At 34.9% G+C, this 14,148-nt stretch overlaps 1 protein-coding gene across 10 annotated transcripts in view; it reads left to right on the forward strand.

Annotated features, from left to right (window-relative positions):
- Positions 1 to 14,148, forward strand: part of Frmd5 (FERM domain containing 5) — a 332,781-nt gene that overhangs the window by 110,916 nt on the left and 207,717 nt on the right. The window contains exon 2 of one of the 10 annotated variants that reach the window (XM_063250149.1): positions 12,648 to 12,729. The exons of the other annotated variants lie outside the window; for them this stretch is intronic. The gene's annotated coding sequence lies outside the window, so the exon portion shown is untranslated. The remainder of the gene's footprint in view (positions 1 to 12,647; positions 12,730 to 14,148) is intronic. 10 annotated transcript variants of the gene reach the window in all.

Raw genomic sequence — 14,148 nt, forward strand, 5'->3', positions numbered from 1 at the left:
ACATATATATCAGTTTTGGTAATATGGTCATTTTGACAACATTGCTTCTGTCTGTCTAGGAACAGGATACTTTACATTTTCTGATGTTTTCCTTGAGTTTATTTTTCTGTATACTGTAGTTTTTGCTCTATAACTCTTTCCCTTTCTTAAATTAATTCCTAAGTATTGAAAATTCTGGATGCTATTGTGAATTATATTGTTTTCCTAATTTCTTTCTTAGTAGTTTCATTATTGATGTGCAGGAATAATGTTGATTATGTGTTGATTTTGTATCCTGCTACACTACTGCCACTTGGTTGTTCAAGAAATCTTTGGAAGGAATTTTTTGGGTCTTCCGTGTAAAGGGTCACGTCATCTGCATATAAAGATAGTTGAAATTCTTCCTTTCCTCTACATATTCCTTTTATTCTTTCTCTTGCCTGATTTCCCTGGTAACATTTTAAGTACTGTGTTGAACTGGAGTGATGAGAGTGGAAATTCTTGTCTATTTTCTGATTTTAGGGGGAAGGTGTCTTAGTTAGTTTTTACTCATCACTGAGACAAAATACTTGATGTCCAAAGTTAGGGAGGAAAGGTTTATTTCTTATAGTTTTTGGAGGTTTCAGTCCATACTCACTTGGCTCCAAGGCAGGTTGGCATGGTGGGTCCACAGTTCATGGCATCTGCAAACAGCAAGACAGGAACCAGCAAGAAAGAGAGACACCTTCTTCCTGCTGTTACATCATATCCTGGCTCCACCCCTAGGCTGGTGTAGCACTCATACCACCAATCTAAGCACTAGACAGCGAACCAATCACAAATGCTAGATTTGGTCGAGTCCATAATTCATGAGCCTTGGGAGCCATTGACATAAACCATGACAGAAGGCTTTCAGTTTTTCTCCATATAATATATGATGTTATATATAAAATATAATATACTATTTATAACATATAGTATATGTAATATAATATAATATAATATGATATGATATTGATGTTAATATATGATGTCCATATAATGTGATGTTGACACTGGGTTTGTCATAAATGGCTTTAGGTCCTTTGATAACTATTTCCTTCAGGTTTTTTTTTTTCCATGAATGGATGTTGGATTTTGTCAAAAGTTTTTTCTACATCTATTGACATGATCACAGATATATTACAATTACATGACATATTACATTTATAGTGTTGTATATGTTAAACCATCCTTGTATCCCTGGCATGAAGCATGCTTGGTCATGATGTATGATTTTTTGATGATTTGTAGCATTCTGTTTGTATGTTAATGAAGATTTTCATAATTGTTCATTAAAGAGACTAGCCTGTGGTTCTGTTTTTTAGTTGAGTCTTGTCTGGTTTTGGTATCAGGGTAATAGTAACTTCCAGGAATGAGTTTGGAAGTACTACTCCTTTTCAATATAGTTTGAGACGTATTAGCATTAAATTCTCCATGAAGGTCTTGCATAATGTGTTGGTGAATGCATTAGGTCCTTGACTTTTGAAGTGTATCAATTGTTATTCATTAGTAGGGCTTGTCCTGGTTTTCTAACCTGTGCATTCATAGTAGTACATTTTCCTCTTGGGACTACTTTTATTGTATGCTGTACATGCATTATCATTTGATTCTAGGAGTTGCTTAGTTTTTTCTTGATTTCTTCTGTAACTTATTGAGTACTAAGGAATGTGCTACTCAGTGTCCATGAATTTGCATAATTTCTGTGGTTTCTTTTGTCACTGATTTCTAGTTTCAGTACACTGTGATCTGAGAGTATATTTGGGATAATTTCAATTTTTTTGTCTTGAGAAGCCTGCTATAATCCTAATGGGTTTATCTTCTTTGCAACAGTGCCTTTCTATGTAGTTCAGACTGGCCTTGAACTCACTATGTAGCCCAGTCTGGCCTCGAACTCACAGCAGTTCTCTTGCCTCAGGCTTCCTACTGCTAAGATTACAAGTGTGCTGAGATTACACCTGGTGGGTTTACCTTTGTAAGTGATTTTTTAAACTTTTCTCTGACAGTTTTTAAGATTCTGTCCTTGTGTTACACTTCTGGCATTTTGACTATGATGTGTTGTAGGGTGTTTCTTCCTTCGTAATTATTTGGGATTTTGTGTGCCTCACTTACCTGTAAATTGAGCAGGCAGCTGGTTTCTTCTTTCATGCTTTAGCCAGTCAGTAAAAACATATCATGTCAGTACCACTGTTTCCACCTGGCATATATGTACACTTTTGCAATAAGTTTTAAAAGTACCTTTCCTTTGGTTGTTACTACCCATAGGGTGCACGCTAATGCCAATTGTTAAGTCAAAAACATATACTCTAAAACATTCTTCCATCTCCCCTAATAAGTCACCTCTTCATCTTGACATGCCTCCTGGTTAGCACATGTCCTGAGCCACTGTCAAGATAAGGAAGACTGGTAACCAAATGAGGTCAGTGGGACAGGACCTATCATTAACAACCACTAACTTGGGCCCGGTTGCTCAGTTACTTATTAGCGTAATCCAGAAAAAGAACATGCCTTTCTGTACCTGGCATGCTCTTTCATCCTGATAAATGCCCCCAGAACCCTTTTCTGCTCCTTATTCAGTTATATTTGGAGCTCAGTGAAAGTGTACTTGCCTTGAAAGCAGTTTTTTTCTACACATGTTTAGGGTTCAGGTTTCCTCTGATCTGATTTCACCTGCTTTGTTTTCTCTGAAAAATCCCCAAAGCTCATGATCTGCCTAGAATTCTTCCTTTGAAAGTTTGAATTTATTTTTTTAAAGTGCTTTCTTTTGCTTGGTTGAATTTAGGACAGGCTAGGGTTTATATATTGTAAATGCAAAGGGTCCCTTATCTCAATTTAGTCTTAGCTTTTATTTTACATCATTGTACCTGTAGCTTTGTATATACATCACTGTTGTAAGTATGACTGACTCAAACTGTTATTAAAGATCTGAAGTGCAGATGGGAAAAGGAACTAAAACAGGATCAAGGTGTGATATGAACACGGTTCAGTGCCCCATGTTGAGTGTATTTATTATGTATCACAAATATGTAGTAATAAAGGGAAAAATCAAAATGGGAAAAAATGAGATCTGAACATTATAATTTTCTTTATTAGGAAGTAACACATTCTCAATGCAAATATATTAAAAAGTACAATATATTAAGTTGGTTTTGCAAGTCATTCCCAGATTTAAAAGAATAAAATGTAATATGACATAAAGGTCCGAGTAGATTACTAGATTACTGTTTCACAAAGATAAAAGTTAATGTTGCTAACAAAATTTAGTACTCGTTTATATTATACATAATACATGTATACAGTTTTGGTATATCTGTTTATGAGAAGAGTATATTGCACTTCTGTAATTTGAGTTATGTTCTAATATTTTGTGTTTATAAGCACCTTTCAAAATTGCATAGCAGTTCAAACTGGTGAACTCCAGGCCAAATTCAGTCTATAGGAGTGTTGTTTTTTAGGCCTCATACTCCATTTTTTAACAATTGAATTTATTGCCAATGTTTAAAGGTCAAGCTATTTTAAAAAAAGAGATCCTGACTTCCAGCTTCTCTTGAAAACTCAGATTTAACAGCAATGGGTCCACATTGCTTTATAGAAATAAGCAGCGACCGCCGTTGTTAGCTCGTTCTTCACCATTGTGATCATTTCCTGTTCTCTTGAGCTAGACTGCTTTTCTCATTCGGTTTTTTATTTTTTCCTCAATCCTACAGGCATTTGAGTGTGTGACCTCTTATCATCTTTATAACTGTTATTTTAAATTAGTATGAAATATTCATGGAGCAAGTATACTAAAAAGTAGAATAAGAGTAACTATTATGCCAGGTTTTTTTCCTGTGGGGGGGGGAACATGCCTGGAAATCTGTGTTTCTTGATTTTATAAACATATTTTTCCACACTGTTTTAATTGTTTTAATATAGAAATGTAGAGTCAAGAATGATTCTTGATAATTATGCAGTGGTTTCTTAATAGAAACAGCTAATGTTGATACTAGAACAGGGCAGCAGTACATAACTGAGAAGAAATACTGGCTGTCCACCCACAGGGTCTCACAGTGTCCTCATGGAGATCACATTGTTTTAAATCTGTGTGGTTTTTGTTTTTTTGCTGATCTTACTAGGAATCAAAAAGTGGCTTAGTGAACAGAAAATCTTTCATAAAAGAAAGCAAGTAGTTTTGAAAAAGTTTTCATTATACCTCAGTGAAAGCTGACATATGAAGCTACCTTTAGAATACAAAATATCTGACTGTGGAAAGCATGATATCTACTAAGTCAGTATCTGTTTTCCTTTGACACTAGTAGGAAATGTTGCCAAATTTGTCTTCTTTGCAACCCCCTTTCTCTATAACAACTTGACTATGTTGTATCTTTTGTGAACACATTCTTCATAGAAATTTCAGCATTGTTAGGCTACAGCTTTAAACCATTTTTGTTGAAATACCTAGTCATTTTATCAGACTTGGTACAGAAAACCTCAAATGACCATTTTATATTGCATAACTTTTACGGGTAGTAATTTCACCCGAATGTGTTTATCCTTTTTAGATTGGTATGTACTTTTGCCTTCCAAATTCTGTGTATACTTTGTTCTTATGTGTTCAGACTGGCATTTGTTGAATGTTTCATGGTTCCGCACATAAAATTTACTCATTTTATCTCATTCAGTTCCTGTAACAGTCATCTGAGAGGGTTATGATTACCATTTTTAAAAATGGAGAAACTGATTTTAAAAATTATTAGGATATTCAAATGATGTGTTCATGGTTAAACTCTAATAAGAAATGGGTTTAGGAATTAAATTGAAATTTTCTACATTCAAGTCTGTGTTTTTAAAATAAGCAGTAGCCTGCACTCCAGGACATCAGGCAGAAGCAGAGGCTACACTCAGTGGTCAAATTCTAGAAGGCAGCATGACCTATGTCTAGAAGGCCATAGATTCTCTGCAAGCCAGCTGAGAAAGCAGAGTGTTCTAACTGGATCTTAGTAGCATAGAATCTTTCAAGAGGCATTTTGCAGGATGTAGCTGTAGTCTGTAACTTGCAGAGTTCTGCCAATTGGATGCATTCTGATTCTGTCTGGAGCGGCTTCAGAAAAATCTTTCTCACCTGGCTAAACACAAAGATACTTACTAATGAGGCTTAACTTATCAATGAACCATTTTGATTTTAAAGAAAAATGAATGAGAGTGGAGTAGTTGAAAGGGATTGCCATCTTACTAAATTTTTTCTTAGTATTTTTCAAAACATTAGAAAGGTTGAATTGTAACTTTTAAAATAGTGAACTGAATGCTTAAAGAGTTCGTATGTTCTCTTCAGGCTTTTATTCTCTTAAAATGATTTCTAGAAAAAGAATAGGAAGAACTTTATATAAAACTACTTGCATTATAAGTTCCTTATAATTGTAGTACATTGAAGCATGGTAGCACACTTTTTTTTGGTAATTCTGGGGATTGCACATAGAGCCATCTTCATGCTAAGCAGGGCCTTTATCACTGAGTTCTATCCCCAGTCCCTGCAACTCTGAAATATAAAAATAAAACATAGTTCTGTCTCCAAGTTCTTATGGCATTGTTTTTTGTAAAAAGAATTCAACAAATAATTTTTTTGGTTTATAAGTTTCCTTTTATTTACCTTTGAAATATCAGTTGAGATTATGTATATCAGAATAGTTTTCATTTCCCTCAAGTGACTGAAAATGGAGAAAGTACGAGAAGTAGCATCCTTTTCTCTAGAAACAAGGTGCTTATTGGTTTGCTTCTTGAAAGGGTTTCAGTAGAATAATTAAGAGCAAGTATTTTGGAGTTGAAAAAAACTTGCAATCTAGCTCTCCATGCCTAATCACCTTGAAATTTAGAGAATCTAAGATAATGTTTCAAATTTATTGATGTGTTTCATTTTCAATGTTTATTATTAGCACATATTTGTAATACATGATTACATTCATCATGCAGAGCTGGTATATGTACATAACACATTTTATTCTTTTTTTTAATTTCCTTCTCCTCTCCTCTCCTTCTCTCCTCATTTTTCCATTTCTTGATTTCTTTTCCATTAGAAAAAGATCAGTCTCCATACTTCCTATTATATTTTATTTTGCATTTTTTATTTTGGGTTTCTCATATAAGGGAAACCATGTGATATTTCAGCTTGTGTGTCTGATTTGTTTCACTTAGCATTATGGTCTCAAGATACATCTACTTTCCTGCAAATGACTCAAGTTTATCTTTTTTTTTTTTTTTTGTCTTTTTGTTTTTTATCGGTACTGGGGATCAAACTCATGACTGCTTGCTTGCAAGGCAGTATTCAGTATTTAGTTATTTTGAATTATGTTGCCACAAACATGGGTATTGGTGCAGTCTAGCTGAATTAGTAGCTATCCAATGTATATATAAATAATAACTCCATAAATCTGTTGTGGCAAAATCATCTCAGTAGCTGAAACCACTGTAGAGATGGACAGTTGTTTTCTGTAAAGCTAAAATGAAGAGTAGATTTATAGAGAACATGTTTTACTTAGTGTTGATAAGCACACCACTGTCCTTTTTTTGTTTGTTTGTTTTTGTTTCTTGGAAACAGGATCTCTCTATATAGTTTAGCCTGTCCTTAAATTCACAATTATAGCCCACACTGGCTTCAAACTTAAAGCAATCCTCCTACCTCAGCCTTCTGAGTGCTGAGTTACAGGGATGCACCACTGTGCTGGCTCTAGAAATCTTCTTTTTAATCAGTCTTTTTGTAGTTTGAGAGTTACTATTCACAAATAAATGCATACCCAGTCAGCATACCCAGTGATACTGTTAGAAACTGCAACAAAGTATTCTTAGGAATTGTTTATAAACAGAATGAAACTTGATAACCAAGAGGAAATAAATTGATTAACCCCTTGTAGGAGCAATTTATTACCTGGAATCCATTTGGAAATTGCTGAAAACCCATGCTGGCTGGGAGGTTTTTAATTACTAAAACCATCAAGTTGGTTCTTTTAGAATCAGTAGATATATGTGTGGGTAATGAAGTCTATTCAAGAAAAAAAAAAAGCTACGCATTGTGCTGGCATTGGCACTGTTGCAGATGGAATGCTAGATATAAAGGGGCAATAACCAGTCATCAGGTTTATATAGAGAGAGGGAAGCACAAATGGACATATACATATGTGTGTTCTTCCTATGTATGTATACATGAGAGCTAAAATAAAAAGATTTTGTAATGCATGGAAAGACCTAAAAGTCACAAGCAGTTGCATTCCTGGAAATAGCATTTTAAGTAGAAATGATTGTTGAGTTTAATTTGATTTTCCTTTAAAAGTAACATTGTAATAGAGTTTGTATGCTTGACTAGGAAAGACCTGAGTCTTTGTTCAACTGGTTATAAGTAATACTTAATCAGCTATTAACAACAGAAAAGACACTAATAGCCAAGCACTATTCAAAGATAATACATTTTTTCTCATTTAGTTTCTCACACTGTTATCTTCCTTTTCAAAATGAAGTTGAGTTTCACTAATCTAAAGAAGATCATATGGACAGAAAGTGCTAGAGCATGGACTCATTAAAGGGATTAGAAAATGCTAATCCTTGAGTTTCAGGCCTAGTAATATGAAGAGCAATAAGAAAGACTGATGCTAGAGAGAAATTATAATAGTAAAGAAGAAGTGGTTTATGCTTTCTCTATGTTAAAAGTAATCATAAGTTGTTGCCAGAGGATTGTATGAGCCATTTAGTTTGTTGAATAAAAGTAAAACAGTGAATGACCACATTTTAAAATATATGAGTCCTGCATAAAGGTAGCATTACATTGCCTGAGTAACAGTAGGGGCAATTTAAAAATAACTCCGCATCATAATGAATAAATACCTTCTTATTAAAATGTGCACTCTGTAGTACTAATTTGTTCCTTATTCATGATGACATTGGACACTAAATCTCTAAAATAGATTATACACAATATTAAAAAATTAATCAGTTTGGGATGGGTTTATGCCTAGGTTGTAGAAATCTAGGAGGAGTGTTTCATATCAAAATGTTATATAATATACAAAAATTGTAAGTTTTCTTGATCATATCAGAAAGCTGAGCTTTTAAGGCAGTCAGTAATACTGAAAACTAGGAAAGATGTAGACCGATATGGTGAACATTTTAGATCTTTCAGTAACAGATAGCCAGCTGCAGCATACATGCCGTTGGTTCACCACCACTGACACGGGCATTTCCAAGGAAAGACTGGATCCAAGCACTGACTGACTAGTGACAGAGCATGGGAGGACGGTAAAAGCCACAGAATATAAATAAGAGTTATACTGAAAATGTTTAACAAATTGTTAAAGTTTGAATGTAGGCTAAGATGACAGTGTAGAACAAATAGTAGTTTCAGACACAAAGACAATTTTTCATAGCCAAGGACACTGCGTGGAAAAGATTGAGTACAGGATGCGAGATCAGAAAAATTGTCCTGTGCTCCTAGAGAGGGGATTAGCTGCTGCTGTGGGAATGAAGAAAGTTCCACCGATACCTTGTTGTAAGGTAAAAGGCTTAAGGGAGCAAATTCTATTGGAACTTATGGATGGAAACACATTATATCTGAGAAACAAGGAAACAAAATATTCTATCCATGGAGTGGTAGAGAAAAGTATCCAACTTCAGACCATCAGAGTCTCTCCTATGTGGTGACTGGTATTCAATTAAGAAAATTGAGACAGACAAAAAAGAAAGACCAGCCTACTATCAAAAGACAAAGCAATCAGCAGAACAGGACAGACACAAGTACAGAATCTGAAATAGCTATGATTAAATATATGTTAAAAGCTTTAGTGGAGGGCTAGGGGTATTGCTCTGTGATTATTGTAGTCAGGGTTTACAAGGGAAACAGTTTAATATGGGATACATAATTTATAGAATTATTTTTTAATAATATTCACCCAGAGAGTCAAATGCAAAAGAGTACAGATCTGCCCACACACTACAGACCTAAAATCCAACTGAGGCCCTTAATCCCACAGCAATGTTCTGCACAAGTCCAGCTGAAGACCTAGAGCCCATGACAGTGTCCTCCATGAGTCTAACTGGAGGCCTAAAGCCCACGACAGTGTCTCATGCAAGTCTGTATTGAGGATTTGCACTGGGAAGGTTCAAAAGTCAGTGGTAGAAGCTAGAAAGTCTGTACTAGTGGGATGAAGGATCTGTGCCAGAAGGCTGAGGAATCCACCCTAGAGCCAAGAAGTGATGCTCAAGGTAAGGACCAGAGCTCCCCCAAAGAGAGCTGCAGCTGTCCTCAGTGACAGTGAAGATCCAAGCTCCTCTGATGGTGAGAACAGCTGAGTTCACACCAGGAAAACCAGGTGACAAGCTTCTCCAGGATAATCAACAGCATACCATTGTCCCCTCCAGTTCTCCTTTCCATGCTGTTGGCAACAATCTTTATTTGGGCCATCCACACCCAACACCATTCTAATTCAGTTCAGGTGGAACTTGTAAGTTAACCATTAGTTAATCTACCACAGTGATAGAGTGTTTGCCTAGCCAAATTTAGTTCTAGGGTTTATCCATTGCCATGGCGGTAGGGAGAGAGGGGTAAAGAAGGGAAGGAGAAAGAGCGAATGAAAGAGTGAGAGAGCAAACCCTTCCATGAACAGATAGGAATTTTCAGCAAAGAAATGGAAACTAAGAATCATGAGAATGATAAATATGTAAAGCATGGTAATAATGATGAAGAATAACATGTTAATGAAGAATGACTCTAAGGGCTAATGATAGTCTTGCCACAGCTGAAAATAGAATTGGTAAACATGAAGATAATCAATAGAAATTACTTAGACAAAGACTGGATTAAAATCTGCAAAACAGAACTGAACTTGAAGAGTTCTGGGACAGTATTAAAAGATCAAATGTAGCAGCATATGTATTATTGGAATTCCAGAAGAAAAAAATCGGGGAGAACAAAAGAAATGTTGAAAGACAGCATATAAAAAATAATGAAAGATGTCAAATTATGGACCCAAGAAACTTAGGAAAATCCAAAGAAGATAAATACAATCACAACACCCTTGCCCTCATCCCTACCTGGAGATATCATACTGAAATTCCTGAAAATCAGAGATTATGTGAGAATCTTAAAGGTGGTCGATGAAAAAAGACACTTTACACACAGAGGAACGAAGATGTGCTTGACGTTCTTATTGGAAACTTTGCAAGCTAGAGACAATGAGAGACACCTTTAACATGCTGAAAAGAAGAAAACAAAATTATCATCCCAGAATTCTAAAACCAGTGAAAATGTCTTTCAAAAATGAAGGCGAGGGGCTGGGGATTTAGCTCAGTGGCATAAGCGCCTTCCTGGCAAGCACAAGGTCTTGAGTTCCATCTCCAGTACCAAAAAAAGGAAGGGGAAAATGGCAGATTTTATACTATAGTATGCATATTTTTCCATAATATAAGAAAAGGGAACTTAAGATATTTCAAGAATAAGCAGTATGAAAAGAATGCAAAGAGCAAACAATGTCACCAGCACTTCATGTAATGAAGCATATTTTAGAAGGTAAAAGAAGATAATCATTAAGAGTAATAAAATGCAGGGTTACTAAGATTAACAATAATAATAGTACCTAATGGTACTATATTATTAACAATTTTATAGTGCCATTTTATTAATGGTACTATCAGTAACCTTATTGTCATTTATTGAGTACATGTTATGGACCATTTATATGTAGCACCAGGCAACTTTTTTTTCGTAAAATGCAGAAGAGTAATATTTTTGATTTTATGTATAATTTCTTGTACAAATATAAAAATTGTTCTTAGTTGAGAGCTATTCAGAAACAATCTACTGGCTAAATTTGACCTACAACTTGTCTAGATCTTGAGATTTATTTTTTTAACTCAGTACACACAACTACTTTGTAAAATCTGAAGCAGTTGGTTATTTCTGAAAAGTCTGCAGAAAAAGCCAAGAACACATGTCAGGTGAGAATTATTTGTTATATTTCCATGGCTTCCCCCCCCCCAGAAAGGATTATATAACAAAATCAAAGAAATAATATAAATCATCTATAGTTCTGTTAGCCTAGAACTAGGACAATAGCCAAATCCGTAATACTTTCCAGTTCTGGTCTTCATGCAGCATATTTTAAGGACACTAATTATTAATGTATTTTCAGCACATAAAAATAACCTCCTCGTTCCTATTTTTAAAATCTCATTAACATTTTTATAATCTAATAGAATGTTTAAAAATTTACCAGTTAAATTCTAATCATGAGCTTCATCAGAGCTGTCACTTTCTTCCTGTAATCACATAATTTTGAGTGCCATTTTCCAGCCAGTGATCACAAAGCATGAAAAAGTACAGTTCCAAATGGGGAAAAGAGGTGTGTAAAGACACACAAATTGCAGTGGAAAAAAGATGAGAGAGGGGAGTTGAATAGAATTGTCAAAGTGGTGCATTTCATACCCAAAAGATAAATTTTTATTTGAAGATTTATTCAAACTGTTAGCCCTCCATGTTTTGTTTGTGCAGAACTACCGTTGTCTTCTTTTGCTGTTTTTTCTAAGCCAGTGCTGTTGGCACTTTGTTACTGCTTGTCCTTTTCTTTGCTTCTCTATAACTGCAGTTTTCTCTAGCAGTGGTTAAGGATGTATCCTCCTCCAGCTTTTCATATCTTTTCATTTTGCCCATCACCTTCCTTAAATGCCTTAATCTTGCACATGAATGAAAATGTATTTTATGATTTAAGAGACAAAAATTCTCCACTATACCATTATGGTCTAAGGCCCTCGAGGGTCCCTAAAATCTATTCAGAGAGTTCCTGGAGCCATGGGTATTTTCATAAAAATGCTAAGAGTTACTAACCTTTATTATTTTGCTTGAATTAATACATGCTTTGTAAATTCTCAGTTTAACATTTTCATATTGTAAATATTAGCGTGTCACATATGTAATCCACATAAATCAAAGATCTTTGAAGCCTTCAGTCATTTTTATTTAACCTTTTTTACTAGTACATATTTGTAATACATATTGATCACATTCCCCATAGGAAATTTATACCTGTATATAGTATATCTCCCTTCCCCACGTTTCTTCCCTTCCTTCAATCCTTCTTCCCCTTCCACATTTGCAGAACTTAGTTCCCATTTTTCCCTTCCTTTCTTCTCTTCCCCCTCCTCCTTCCTGTGTTCCCCTTGTCATTTGAAGTTATTTCTACTTCCCAATATCTCTCCATTATACTCATTGTTTGTGCTTTGGCTTTCTCATACAAGAGAAACAATGTGACATTTAAATTTGTATATCTGATTTATTTTACTTAAACATTATGGTCTTAAGGTGCATCCATTTTCCTACAAATGACTCAGGTCTACTCTTCTCCATTGTATATAAATACCACTCTTTTGGGGAGAGGAAACAGGATCTCACTACGTAGCCCAGGCTGGCCATCAAGTAGATATATAGCTCAGACTGCCTTTGAACTCATGGCAATCCTCTTAGTCAGCCTCCTGAGTGCTGGGATTATAGGCATGTACCATCATACCTAGCTAAACACTACATTTTCTTTATCCAGTCATCTATTAAAAGGCTTTTTCAAGATTTAGCTATTGTAAATTGTACTGCAGTAAACTTGAGTATTTATATATCACTGATATTATGCCTTTTACTTTTCTAGACGATACCTAAAAGGGGAGCAGCTGAGTCAAATGGAACCTAATGATTGTACCAGTTCACATTCCTACCAGCCATGAAGAAAGGTTCCTTTTTTTTCTCCCACATTTGTTATTGGTTGATTTCTTGATGATAGAATAAAATGGTATCTCATTATTATTTTAATTTGCATTTCTCAAATGACCAATGATGTTGAACATTTTTCCATATACTTATTTGCTGTTTATATTTCTTCATTTGAGGAATGCCAGTTCTCTTCAGATGCCCATTTTTGGATTGGCTTTTTATATTTTGGGGTCTGATTTTGTTCTTTATATATTTTAGTAGTTAGCTCCTTTGTCTGAGGAGTAGCTGGTAAAATACTGCTCTGAAGGGTTGTCTTTTACTCTGATGGTAGTGTTTTGGGCTATGCAAAACCTTTTTAATGTGATATAATTCCAGTTGTTTGATTTGCTTATATTTTGTGTGCAATTGGGGTTTTGTTCATAAAGTCTTTGCCTATACCTCTGTCTTCAAAGAGTTTTATCTAGTTTATCTTCCAGCAGATTTAGTGTTTCTGTTTTAATATTTAGATCTTAGATCCATTTCAACTTTAGCTTATTGCATAATGAGTGATATTGTTCTAAATTCAATTTTCAGTGTGTGGGAAGCCAGCTTTCCCACCTCATTTGTTAAAGAGGCTGTCTTTCTTCCAGTTCAGGTATTTGGCCCCTTTGTCAAAGATAAGGTAGCCGAGTTTGCTTAGAGTTGCTTCTGCATCTTCTGTTCTCTTCCATTGATCCTCAGGTCTGGTTGAGTTGGTTTTTTGTTTTGTTTTTTTTCCAATACCATGCTGCTTTTATCACAGTAGCTTTTTAGCATAATTTCAGATCAGGGATTGTGATGCCTTCTGACTTGTCCTTATTACCCATATTGCTTTTGCAGGTGTCTTCTGGTTCCATATGAATTTTTAGAATTGTTTTCACTAGTTCTGTGAGATATGATATTAATAGTTTGATCAGCGTTGCATTAAATCTGTACAACAGTTTTGGAGCTATGGCCATTTTCAGTATGTTGGTTCTGCTTATCAAGAACAGGAAATATCTTTTAACTTTCAGGAGAATAAAGCAAAACAAAACAGAACATAGCAAAGCATATCAGAACAAAACAATGCAATCAACACAGAATTTCAAAGCAAGACAACAGGAAATCAACAGTGGTTACCATAATGTCTCTTGTTTTCTTCAAAATAGTTGTCCATATCTTCACTAACAGTGAATTCAAACAAGGCAAAAATAGTATGAAACCATTCAGAACAAAAGAATGAAAGCATTACAGGCCTTCAAAACCAGAAAATAGAAAAGTCAGTAATAACTACCATAATGTTTCTTGTTCTCTTCAAAATATCTGTCCATACCTTCAAATATATTGAAATTAAACAATACAAAACAAACTAAAATCAATCAAAACAAAGAATAAAAGCATTACTGGACTTCACAATAAGATGATAAGAAATCAGCTATGGC

Source organism: Cavia porcellus, unplaced genomic scaffold (assembly GCF_034190915.1).
Source record: "Cavia porcellus strain 051 isolate PalLab524CR breed Dunkin Hartley unplaced genomic scaffold, mCavPor4.1 scaffold_6, whole genome shotgun sequence".
Taxonomy (NCBI): domain Eukaryota; kingdom Metazoa; phylum Chordata; class Mammalia; order Rodentia; family Caviidae; genus Cavia; species Cavia porcellus.